Source organism: Corvus kubaryi, unplaced genomic scaffold (assembly GCF_017639235.1).
Source record: "Corvus kubaryi isolate FWS band 111438036 unplaced genomic scaffold, C.kubaryi_AGA036_p1.0 36241, whole genome shotgun sequence".
Lineage (NCBI taxonomy): Eukaryota > Metazoa > Chordata > Aves > Passeriformes > Corvidae > Corvus > Corvus kubaryi.
The window spans coordinates 17,732-30,338 of NW_024580832.1; the positions used below are offsets into that span (position 1 = coordinate 17,732).

At 47.6% G+C, this 12,607-nt stretch overlaps 2 long non-coding RNA genes across 2 annotated transcripts; both read right to left on the bottom strand.

Moving 5' to 3' along the window:
* Positions 1–367: 367 nt before the first annotated feature.
* On the bottom strand, positions 368–2,471 carry LOC121660480. Its single transcript, XR_006014678.1, has 3 exons — positions 1,679–2,471; positions 859–1,203; positions 368–721 (listed from the first exon to the last, which is right to left on the bottom strand). It is a non-coding gene; the product is annotated as an uncharacterized LOC121660480 (long non-coding RNA).
* Positions 2,472–8,295: 5,824 nt separating this feature from the next.
* LOC121660479 lies at positions 8,296–12,161 on the bottom strand. Its single transcript, XR_006014677.1, has 2 exons — positions 10,890–12,161; positions 8,296–9,700 (listed from the first exon to the last, which is right to left on the bottom strand). It is a non-coding gene; the product is annotated as an uncharacterized LOC121660479 (long non-coding RNA).
* Between the last annotated feature and the right edge of the window lie 446 nt (positions 12,162–12,607).

Here is a 12,607-nt window from a genome sequence, read left to right on the forward strand (position 1 = left end):
TTCGGCTTGGCTCGCAGCAGCAGGACACGTCAGAGAGTGCAGATCACGTCGGGCAGCACCAAATATTACCACAAGCCTGGTTCCTATGGTATATCACCGTGTTCTGCAGCCATAGGGAGGAGGAGGAGGAGAAGATCCAGCAGGCAGGAATTGTGCAGCAAGATTGATTTATTTAATTATTTTACAAACTCTTTTATAGACTTTTTTCTTCATAGTCTAATTGGACAAAGGACCAGCCACCCCTTGGGGGTGATTGGCCAAAATCCTAAAACATGCATTATCAAAATATTTTTCTACTATACCATAAACAAGACTTTCCAAGGTTGCAGGTGGCTTGGTTGTTTACATTCCCTGCTACCTCTTCTGTGAGAGAGAAAAATCTCTCACGGACTTAGAAAAATAACAAGAAGATCCTCACTTAAAGCATTTTTGTACCTACATCGAAGCATGCTCTTAAGAGTTTTCTCTTCCTCTCCAGCAGTGTCCCCAGTGTGCTGCAAAGAGAGAGGGGCCCAGCTGGCCACTGGTGCTGGGAGCAGTGTCTCAAGGTCTCCTGCAGCACTGGGGCTGGGCTTCCAGGAGGGATGGGCAGGTGGGCACAGAGTGCTGGGCAGGGGTCTGCAGGTGTGATGGGCCGGTACCTCAGTCCGGCAATAGCGAGCATGGCCAGCCGCCGCACCTCCGTGCAAATCTCGTTCTTGGGCTCCAATTGCAGCAGCACCTGCAGAGCACAGCTGGGCTGCAACCTGGCAGCTGCCAGCACCCAGAGCCACCAGAGCCTTGCCCTGCCCACGCACTGCCCTCACCGGCTGCTGAGGCTCCTTGCTCCCTTCCCCAGATTGCCGGGTGCCCCCTCACCTGGATCTTCTCTCCCAGCTTGTAGTTGTGGCAGAAATCACCCAGGTCCTGGAAGAAACCACAGTCCCTGGCATTTCTGCACAGGATACAGATGCTGTCAAGGAACTTGAGCTTCAGGTCCTCGTTGTGCAGCTGGGGAACAGAGAAAACAGGGCAGCATGAAGCAAGGACACCCCTCCAGTAGGACCAGAGCCCTTAGGGTGCAGTGCCCTGTGGGAGCAGCTGCTCTGCAGAGCCAGCACCCCTGGCCGGGCACAGCCGCTGTCCAGCAGGCCGTGGGTACCTGGTCGGGGCTGCTGGCAAAGGCCTGGATGAAGTCCATGGCTTCCTGTCCATACACAGCATCTAATGGAGGGGGAGAGAAAGGAAAGCTGCTAGAGGGTGCAGTGATAGCAGAGAGCAGAGGAAAGAGATCTGCCCTTTGCCCATGCTGTGCCCACTCCCCTGGCACAGCCTTTCAGTGCAGCTCCCGACTGGAGGATGCCCATCAGAGGAGCTGCCCTGCTGGAGCACACCATGGCAGGGCAATGCCCAGTGCCCCGGGCTGAGGAGCGCTCTGGCAGACGAGAGGGACACGTCCAGCATCCCACAGCACCACTGCCTCTTGCCAGCCACTGACCCTCGCTGCCCACGCCCCAGAGCAGCAGCTGGGGCCCCCTCTGCTCTCCCCCTCCTCGGCACAGGCTGTGCCGGGGCTGGTGTCCTGCCCCGAGCAGCTCTGGCACTCCGGCATCACTCCCACCCCTGTGATCCCCATCTGCCCGTGTGCCGGGGAAACCTGATCCCAGCCCTGCCCAGTCCCACAGGGCCCCTCACTCACTGGGCTGCAATGGCTGCACCGTGGTCACCTCGGCGGGCTCCGCTGCAGAGCTGCTCTCCTGAGGAGCCGCGTCCTCCTCCCAGGCCACCATGGGCTGGCTTGGGGGCCTCTTCTCCATTCTACTGAATGGAGATGAAGTTTGGAGAATAGGCAAGGGGAAAGGTTTGGTTTAATACCTTACTCCCTGCTGCAGGGCAAGACGTGGGCTAAAACCAGCGGGCTTCTCGCCAGCTGTGTGCTCCCGTCCTGTCCCGTCGCTGTCCTGCCAGACACTGCAGGCTGGGCGCTGGTTCCACATCAACAAACCCTTCCAGCTGTTGCTAGGGGCAGGTGGCGGGTCACAGGGGGCCCTTTGTGACACCCCAGTTCCCCCACTATGGTGCTCCCACTGAAACACTCCAAATCATGCACTGCTCCCTTCTCCCACTCCTCTCCCCTTCCCCCTGTGGAGGGATGGAGAGGAGAACTGCAGGCAAAGAAGTGCAAGGTTGTTGCGGTGACCCATCCCACTGCGGGGCTGGGGCAGCGTGATGCCAATCAATCCCAGCCCATCCCCTGGATCGAGTTTCCCGAAGAGGCAGACTCAGAGGGTGGGTCGATGGGCGGCTCAGAAGCCTAAGCTGCACCCCTTGGGCAGTGCCCGGGTACAAGCTGCCTCCTCCGGTTCGGGAAAATTCTCGGTTACTCGGTTGTTCACTGGTTCTCTGTTATAACTCCTGCCTTTCGGTTTCCCCCAGTGGGTCTTGTTAAATTGTATCTGACCCCTGGCTTGTAACTCATTGGTTGTTTTCCCCTTTCACTGCGTTTTCAAATTTCCTATAAAACTGAGGACAAGCCTCAGGGGACCATTCCATCACATCCCATCACATTCCATCCCTTCCAAGCTTGTTCTGGTTGCGAATCTTCTAACAATAAACCTGTTAGGAGCCAGACCAGAACAGCCTCTCTCTTCCTAATGGTATCAGCTAACGTGAGCTGATACCATCGGCTCCTGCCGTGTTCCCTCTGCAAAGAAGCCAGCAAGCTCAGCCAGCAGCTCTTTTCCTGATGCCGAAGTCGCTTCTGTGATGCACAGAAGAACACAGCTGGACTCTCTCTGACCTAGGGCACGCCAGAGCTCGTGCTTCGAGCACAAGAACTGCGTTACAAGGTCACAGGCTGAGTTAAGAACAAATGACTAAAATCAGCAATCAAAGAAAGCAAGAGCCCTGAGTTGGCAAACCTTATGGCTAACAAAGGAGAGCAAGGCCTGTGATGACAGTGAGGTGGATGGACACGGAGATAGCCAGCATGAGGGGAAGACTTGAGAGGAAAAACAAGACTTGCGGGCTGGAAACATGGTGGGACAAAAGTACAGGAAAGAGGAGGGGACAAAATGGTTAGAAAAATGAGGGGGAAAGGACAGGAAACAAGGGGGAGAAAGGGCGGAAAACATGATGTAAAAGATGGGAAAAGTGAGGGGACAAAAGGGCAGAAAACATGAGAGGAAAAAATGGCAGGAGAAGTGAGGGTAAAAATGGCAGTAAATGTGAGAGGAAAAAATGGCAGGAGACGTGAGGGGGAAAATGGCTGGGAAATGTGAAGGGAAAAGGGAAAATGGCAAGAAAAATGACATGAGGGGGAAAATGGCTGGGAAATGTGAGGGAAAAGGGAAAATGGCAAGAAAAATTACATGAGCCCAGGGGTCCTTTGTCTGAGGTCATACTCGGATGCAGCAGTTTGAGCTGTTTCTGTGTTTCTGCACCTGTGAACAAATGACTTTTGATACCCCAAACTAGGTAAGAATTAAAACTCTATAGTCAACCCCGCTAGAGAGCAGGTATTTGTTTATTCAGCACTGGGACTGAGGGGGTCACCCCACCACAAAACTCATTCAATCTTCTTTAGCCTTCAGTTACATTTTAAAAGTCCTTCCACATAACGTCACAATTACAATATACCGTTAGCATACTCATATTTACATAAAGATCTGTCATGGTTTTACAACAGTTTGTTGCTTCTGCACATGCACCAGTTCCTTTTGTGGTGGTTCTCAGTCTCTGGTAGTCTTTTGATGAAGACTTCTGTAGTCTTCCTCACATCTGAACTTTTTACCTGTTGCTGTTGCACACAGGGACGGAGAAAAATGACATAACTTCAGGTCAGAGAAGATGGTCGAAGCCGACCCTTTAATGCCAAAACCCCATCTTTTTATAGCATGGATTGCAAAAGAGAAATTACATGATTGGCCCCTTGGCTAGCTACCCACAACAGTGAGTGGCTGAGCGGTATAACCACCCATTTCAAAATATTTTCTTCAGTGAACCAAAACAAGACCTTGCAGGTGCCAGATAGAAAGTTAGTTTACAAAACAGTGTTTCACTGTTTCTCAGCTAAAGCATGAGAAAGGAAAAACTTCAGAAATGCTTGAGCAGCTGGAAAATTCCTCTGCTCCTGCTTTTTAGCATCCAAATTTACCTCTGTCTTCAACACACGCCTTGTGATTCTTATTCTTCAGTCTAACTTGTTTTCAGCTGATTTTGCAATTTGCAAGTTCTGTTAAAACTTGCTATCTTGCTTGCTTCTGCTTGGCATGTTATCTTGCTTGCTCTGCTATCTTGCTTTACCTGCTATCTTGCTTGCTTTACCTGCACATCTTGTTACAAAATGACTTGTGGTTAACCTTTCCTTACATACCACTTAGGATTCCAATCCCCCCTTTCTTTTTACTTTTGTGAATTCTTTCACAAATTATCGTGTGTTTGTTCTCCAGAAATGTCTTCCTCTTTCTACTCTGTGTCTCAATTTATATCTCTTCCAATCATCATAAGACGTTTTGATTCGCTGGCAGCACCACAAAAAGCACTGGCTAAATACGCATGTACACAAGATGATTATTCCTAACAACAAGAGTCCCATGAATAATTGTTTTAACCAATTTAGATAAGGGAGCCAAGACCTAAGTGTCTCCCATAAGTGACTTGACCAAGATGTATCCTACTTTATTACTTCTTGGAGTATCTTTGCATGTTGCCAGATTGTATGTATATCTGTTGTTATTTGCCCTGATTGGTCTATATAAGTAAAACAACCGGTATTTTTCAATGTACAGAATCCTCCCATTTGTGCTGTGATCATATCTAATACCATATGGTTTTGAAATACTGCATCTTTTAAAGAATTTATTTCTGCTTGCAACTGTCCAATGGCATCTGCCATTGAGTTTGCAATTATTTCCATCTCTGCTGAGATGTTCGCTATTGCTTTTTCTAAGTGTACAATTCCTAAAGTTGGGAATAAAGCGAAAAAAGCCCTGACAAAGCTGTGAAGGCCTGTATTGTGTCTAGTCAGAAAATTAGAAGATATACTTCGACTAAATCGGTTTCTCCAAATTCCTCTAATGATTTCTGTAATTAAACTAGTATGATTTGTACCTTGTATAGGTGGGACAAGATACCCCATAGCACACTGACCTGTCTAATTTCCAGGCAGTTGCTTAAGGGCTATTCCATTTCCACACAACCACCAAAAGCCATCTGGCAAATCACAGCTAGTTGTGATGCTCATGTCAGCATTGTTAGTATGCCTTGCAAACAAACAGTCATGCCATTGAGCAAATTGAACTTTAAAATCTGGTGAGGTAGGTGGTGAATTTACATAACAGATTGATTGACGAGTGAAAACTGACAAGGGGTTTTCCTAAAGGTGAACCTATTTGTTTGCATTGTGTACTAATATTGTACAGGGTATATGGGCTTAATGCAGTCCAATTACTAGAGGGTACCCCTAGCAATGGTAAGTGCAGTTGTTGTACCTCTCCACACAGCCAACAATGCCTTATTCCAGTAGGCTTAGCTATTCCCTCAAGCAAAGCTACATACTTATCTACATCAAAAGTTACTACGATCTGCCAAAAAGCAACAAAGCATAACAAAGTATTCATGATTTTCAGCTGAGTTTCAGCTTCAGTCTGTCATTCTCAATGGTTGTTACTGTCCAAGGTGCAAGAGGAGACTTCTTCACTCAGGTATAATGAATCCAGGTAGGTTTTTCTCTCACGCAAATTGCAGTGAAGGTTGTCAGGGAGGACTTGGAATGGTCCATCCCACTTCTCCTGGAGTGGATCAGCTGAAAAATTCTTAACATACACCCAGTCACCTGACACTGTTTGGGCTGCCCGAGGCAGCACGGCATCCAGCTGCTGACGTCCTTTCTGTCAGCTGCAGCAGGCAGGGGTTGGCTGCAGCGAGCAGGGAAAGCTGTCAGCTGCAGCTAGCAGGGAAAGCTGGCTCCTTCGCAAGGAGTGGACCCCAAACAAAGATGATGTAAAAGTGTCATCAGAGGCAAAGGATGAGAGAGGGGTCTTTGTATAGGTTCCAGCTGGTTTATTGCAGGTACAGGGTCCAGGGACAAAGACAAGAGAGTGAGACAGAACGCAGTATTTTATAGGGGGGTGGAACAAAGGGAAACAACCAATGGGGTCGACTGAGGAGGAGGAGACAATAGAGGAATATCCACCAGGGATAACTTAAGGGAGGGAATTACATGAGTAGACCAATGGGGCTTTCCAGAACTAATACATAAGCAACTAGGGGAAATACATCAACATGAACTTATACATAAAACTGGGTGGAGAACTCCTGAACCAATAAAATTAAAACATGTAAACTAAGAACCACTAGGAACATGGGAACTCGCCGTAACCAAGGGGTGAGGATTAGACCTTGGTGTTCTGGAGGCCTGTCCACCAGTCCTCCGAATGCTCTGCTGCTGTGGCCACCGCCTCATGCACCGTGACACTCACCAGGATCAATTGTGTGCCATTTATGATACGGTTGCTTGGGTAGATTCTCAAATACAGTATTATACTTCTGATGCAGCTAAGTGTTAATGGTTTTTAAGTATTCATAAATATATTGAATACCAACCTGGGTCAGGTTTTCATCATGAGCGGCATTTAACCCATAAGGCCTACCATACAAGAGTTCAAACGGGCTACGCTTTCCATTTGACCTTGGCTTTACCCTGATTCTGATGAGGGCAATACCTGGTACCAGTACAAATTTGTCTCCGGACAGATCTTAGCTATTTGTTGTTTAAGCATATGGTTCATGTTCTCTACTTGACCACTAGCTTGTGGCCTGTAAGGAGTGCAGAGGTGCCACTCAGTTCCCAAGGCCTTGCTGACAGCTTGTATGTGGAGAGAGATTAGATAGAATTGAGCTACAGGCTGTGGGACGTGCCTGCAGAACACCATGACAGCACAAAGAAGCTTCTCTCTTCCTGACCTTGGGGGAAGAAATGCCACGTTACAGATGCACTAAGGAGAGAAGCCTGCCAGAAGCGGCCAGACACCTGAACAGTGTGTGATCACCCCCATAACAGGATATTAAGAAAGTGTGCTCTTGACATGGCAATGTGTGATAGGTTTCTTAGTGAAAAATACCATATAAGGAAATACTGTGTCTTGAAGAAGTGTATAAAACCAGATCATTTCTTTAAATAAACATCTCAGTATCCCTGTCAGTCTGAGTCCCTGCCTCAGTCGTTACCGTCCTCATTTGCACTTGTCCTGAGCTCATGGTAAGGACAGCGGGTGCTGGACTCAGCTGCTCACACACAAACCTCTTGTGACAGCAGAGCTGCCCCAGGCTGTCCATCCATGGAGCCCCAGAAGGGCACAGCTCTGCTCCACAGGAGAGCTGCCTCACCCACGGGTTTGTGCTCAGGGCAGTTTGAGATGTTTTTCAGGTTGGTGAGCCAGGATGTTTCTACTTTTAAGGAGCTCCATTGCCCTGCAGGAATTTAGGAACAGAAACTTAAGGCCATGGGATTCACTCAGGGCATATTTAGAGAATCACATGAAACCACTGGAAACTTTCCTTAGGGTAAACATGTTCCAGTGCAATTCCATTTCTCTCCAAAATCTGCTCTGGCTCCTCTCAGATCATGCTATAGGCTGTGCTGGGAAGATATCAAGGAAGATGAAAGATTCAGAAGCAAATTAAGGCACAGGGTTTGAACCCTCACAGGAATTCCTTGCTCTGATGACTTTGCTGAATGTTTGAGCCAAAGCTGCTCAGGTCCAAACAGAGCCATGTCCAGCTGGTTGCTCCCTCCCAGCCTCCTCTCTCTGGGAGAAGAACAGACCCAGCTCCCAGGGGTGAGGGGCATTTGCATCATCAGTCAGCATCTTTGCTTGACAGATGGACACTCAAACCTTGATTGTTGGGGTAGGCAGCTGCATTGGATGTACCTGATCCTGGGCAAGCACCTGCAATCAGCTGGACTGGAGCAGTGGGGTTGGAGCAGAGGAATTCCAGAGGTACCTGCAAGCTCAGCCAGGGTGTGAAACAGCCCCCAGGGCAGGAATTGCCTTGGGGGAGAGGAGCTGTGCAGGAGAAGCCCCTTGCAGAGGTTTCCTCTCTGCTTTGCTGTGTTTGTGCAGGCTGCGAGTGTGGGGAGGAAAACCACAGCAGCGGGGCTGTGCTGTGCCCAGCAGCTTGAGAGCAGAGCTTCCGGCCAGGGAACGAGCTGCCTTGGCTCTGGTGTTGCTGTGAGCAAAAAGCAGATCTGAGTCAGTGTGAAACTATAAACAATATGAAGTCTTCTGTTATTGCAATAAATTCCATTGATAGTGACCTCTAACAATTGCTTTCTCTTTATTATTTTGTGTTGTTTTCCACCTCATTATTGGTCAGCCTTTCTTTCAGTTACACCATTTTTTCATGACTGTGCAGTGAACGAAAAGATGTCTAAAGAATTTGGAAAGATTTCTAAGGAATGATGAGATGAAAGGCATGAAGACCCACCTAGAGAAGGAAGAGAAAATTCAATTTAAAGAAAGAAGGATGAGATAATGCAGGACAAACTGCTGAGAGCTTCTCATCTCCACAGCTTTTCCCAAAATCTTATGGCAGACAGAGACACAACAGCAGAAAGGCAGAACACTCTGTGTAGGTCTCCACACACCTGCACACCCAAAGCTCTGCCATGGCCATGCCAAGTCCTTGCACCATTGCTTTGGGTGGGTCCTCCTTTGCCCACCCCCCTCACAGCTCCATCCTGCCCCAGTTATCAGCTCCTGTTCTGCCTTTCCCACCCCACAGAAATCTCCCTCTCCACTCGGGTGTGCCTGGAACTCCAGCAGCTCTCCCCGCTCAGTTCTCAGGGGGTGTCAGCACAGAGGCACAGGTGGGCTCAGGTCCCTGGGACAGAGGTCCCCAAGCCATGCAGCTCCACCAGGGATGAACCTGGCTCAGCGTGGCTCTCCTGCTCATCCTCACGCTGGCTTTGCTGGGAATCAGAGGAGAATAGCAGAAGGTGCTGCCGGGAGTTCCTGAAGCAGTGGGCAGGAGCCTGGGAAAGGGAAATGCTCCAAGACATCAGCTTCCAGTGAACCCTTAAACTCTCTCTCTGACCATCTCCTTTCTCCCAGCAGAACTTCCTGGCCCTGCTGAGCAACAAGGGCTGCTCTGTTCCTCTTCTCTGCCTCTGTCCCTTGCCCCCAGCCCAGGATGTGCTCAGGCAAGAAAGCAGCAGATCTTACAGGTGCCCCATGTGCAGCTCTGCTGCTCCTTTCCTGAAGCCTCACATCTCACAGCTGCCCTGATGAGGCAGAGGAAGAGGGGCAGCTGCACCAGGGATTCCTTCCAGTTCCCAAAGACCAACTCCATTGCAATCCCAAGTGCTTTGCAGAGCAGAGATCCCCTGTTTGACTCAGTGGGCCCTCACTGCTGCCTGCAGTGGGCATCCACTCTCTGTGCACTGCTGATACAAAGCTGAACAATCCTGTGCTGTTTGGCTTCTTAAATCTATGTTTTTCCAGAAATTGTCACTAACATTCTGTAGAGATGGTTTCACTTTCTGTTCCATTCTCTGCTCTTTCTATTCTTCACTGTGGTTCCTGGCTCCTTCCTCTAACCGCCTCTGCAGCTCCTCTCTCCAATGTCCTTCTTTATCCTTCCAGCAGAACCAGCAGGGGAACACGTGGCACAGGCCACAAAGAGTGACAACAGCAGTGAGAGGGAACAGCCCTGACACCTGGAAGAGAAAGTACTAAAAGTAATTTTCACTAAAGCCCTTGCATTATTATTAAGTGCCATAGTTCTTCTTACGAAATCCATTCCTTGCTCCTGCCATGGCCAGGTGACAAGTGACAGCAAGGCACAGACTCACTGAAACAAGGAATAGCAGCCTCTCTCTCTCTCATCTCAGTGCATTCTCTTATTTCTTATTTTCGTGAAAGTTTCTTTAAGAACCAGACACAAAACACATGTATAAGTTCCTAGAATAACCCTGGAGCAAGGTGTTTACAGTTCAGATTTCATCCTCAGAAGGAACATGATAATTAGAAACTTGTACTGATACACACTAATGAAAAACAGAGGAATGGAAAAACCACAGGCAATAGAAATATAATACATATATCACATAAAAATCATAAATGTGACTGTCTTGGGGTGACTTTATGATGTGTATCCCATATCGCTGCCCTATGCCCAGAAATTAATTTTTGTGCCTTTCTATGCCTTTAAACTGAGCCTGAGAAGGGGGAGGAAAAACTGAGCAAAACTTTTTCAAAGCAGTTTGCAGCTTGTTCAAGGTCACACAGAGATAGAGACTTTTTTTTTCAACTGCGGCAGGAGAGCGAGAGGGAAGGGAAGCACCCGGCTTGCTTTTCTTTCCAGCCAGCTTTCGGCAGTTTTTTTTCCTCAGCTCCTTTTCCTCCAGAGAGTTAACTTTTGTTTTCCTGGGACTTCGTTGTTTTCCTTTTCTCTCTGCTGGACAGTTTCAACATCAGAATATATTGGGAGGACTTTCCACCGAGGCCTTGGCCCTGGAGGTGGACCCACCACCCCGTCCCAGCTCCAAGGAGAGAGAGGGAGATCTATGGAAGGATTCTGAATTTTCCCCCAGGTTTCTCTCAGCAGAGCGGGAGGCTTTATCATTTAGCATTATTATCCTTTTCCTGTGTGTTTGTTAAATAAATAGTTTTTATCTCTTTCACTTTCCTTTGAGGAAAATTTATTTTTTCCTGAACCCAGTGGAGGAGGGCTGGTTGTAGCCTGCCTTCTCTCAGAGGATATATTTCTAAATTTGGCCAAACCGGAACAGCAACTTAACACTTCATTCTCCAGATGAAATGGTTCCCCCATTGCTGTACATCCCAGATTCTTCACACACACAGATTGGTTAAACACTTACAGTCCAAGCTTCCCAGGGCTCTTACCTGAGATTTGGTGTAGAACTCACTGGGTAATTCAGCTGCTCTGCTTTGGGGGGCACTTTGGATGCTGTTTCCTTCGTTTGCTGAAATCACACAGTCGATGTATCTGCCATGGCACAGGAGGATCACACACCAAATCCCAGGAGGTAGAAATTCTTTGAGTCTTCCAGCAACACAAGCATTTCCCAACACAGCGAGCCCAGGGAATGCAGGTGGGGCGGAGGTGAAGCTCAGGACAAATGTAAAGAAGGCTGGACAGAAGAGGTCAGAAGCAACATATAATTCCTCCAATGATTTCTTCTGAGGACATTTAAATTCCAGCTCCATTCTTTCTTCAACCATAACCAGAAATATGGAGTAAAGTGATACAGACAACACACTATAATGATTTTTCCAAACACTTTGGAATTGCTTCCTGACTTCCATTTTGCTCAGTGATCAATACTGCAACACCTCAGAAGCATTCTGTGCCTCTGTATCACACCACTCATCTTCTTATGCACTTTCTATCACCACATCTGCAAAAAACTGAACAGCCAAGAGGAAATGAAAATTAAACACACACAGGAACTGGGTACAGACACAGCTCCATCTGACACTGGAGATTCTGACGCTTTTCATTTCAGATGTCTCATGCCCTGTACAGGATCACAGAAACACAGAGTAGGTGAGGTTGGGAGTGACCCCAAGAGATCACCTGGTCCAACTCCTCTGCTCACCCAGGGACACCTGGAGCTGGTGTGCCAGAACCTCTCCCAGAGGCTTTTGAATATCTCCAAGGATGGAGGCTCCACCACATCCCCAGGGAACAATGTCTGTCAGACCCAGGGAGCAGTCTGGGGCTCAATGGGCTTGCTGTATTTCTCTCTCCATTTGACATCTTCTTGGTGAGGTGCCTTGATTGGCTCAGAGACACAAGCTGCAACATGAGAATTCCCATTAAATGGACAGATATTTTTGGTAGCTTTTTACCATGAGGTTAATCAAATATTTGAACAAGCTGATGTGATTTGATTTATGGAGGAGTTTTCCCCCCTTGTGTCTATAGGGTAAGGAGGAGAATGTAAATAAAAATGAGAAGCCATTGCCTCTTGTCATTGCATTACTGCCCTAATTGTTGTCATGCCATAAAGTTTGTCAAGATGATGAGAGCTGAAACCAAGTCCCAAATGTGCTTGAACAGACTGAAACCCCAGAATAGAGAGGTTTGAAATTAGGGGAGGAGTGCAGATACTGCTCTGATCTGGAATTTCAGTAAAATGGGGAACTGAGTGGGATGGGATGAGAGATTCCTTGAGAAAGAAAAATGAAGTGATGGGGTACTGCTAAAGATTTTGGTGGTAAACCCAGGATAAAAAAATTGGACTTGCTCATATAGTTACAACTGCCTGATACACAAATTAGGAATGTCTGTTCTAATGCTTAATTACTGATCAAAAATCTCAGTAACAATCACTAACCATGAAAATTTCTGATCTCGTAATTCAGACTAATAATAGAAGCTATTGTGCCTTGAGATAAAGGAGGTGCAATACAGCAGCATGTCAGGAAATGTTCCAAACCCACCTTGTAAGATCAGTTATCAGGTGGGACATCTCTGCACTGGCTGAAGGCGTAAAATTCAAGGCCATTTCTGATGAAAGTTCCCACAGTGCTTTCATATTTTTATGTCAGTTGTTTTTAACATCGACTTCAGCCTGTTTCAGACCCCCACCTTTGCT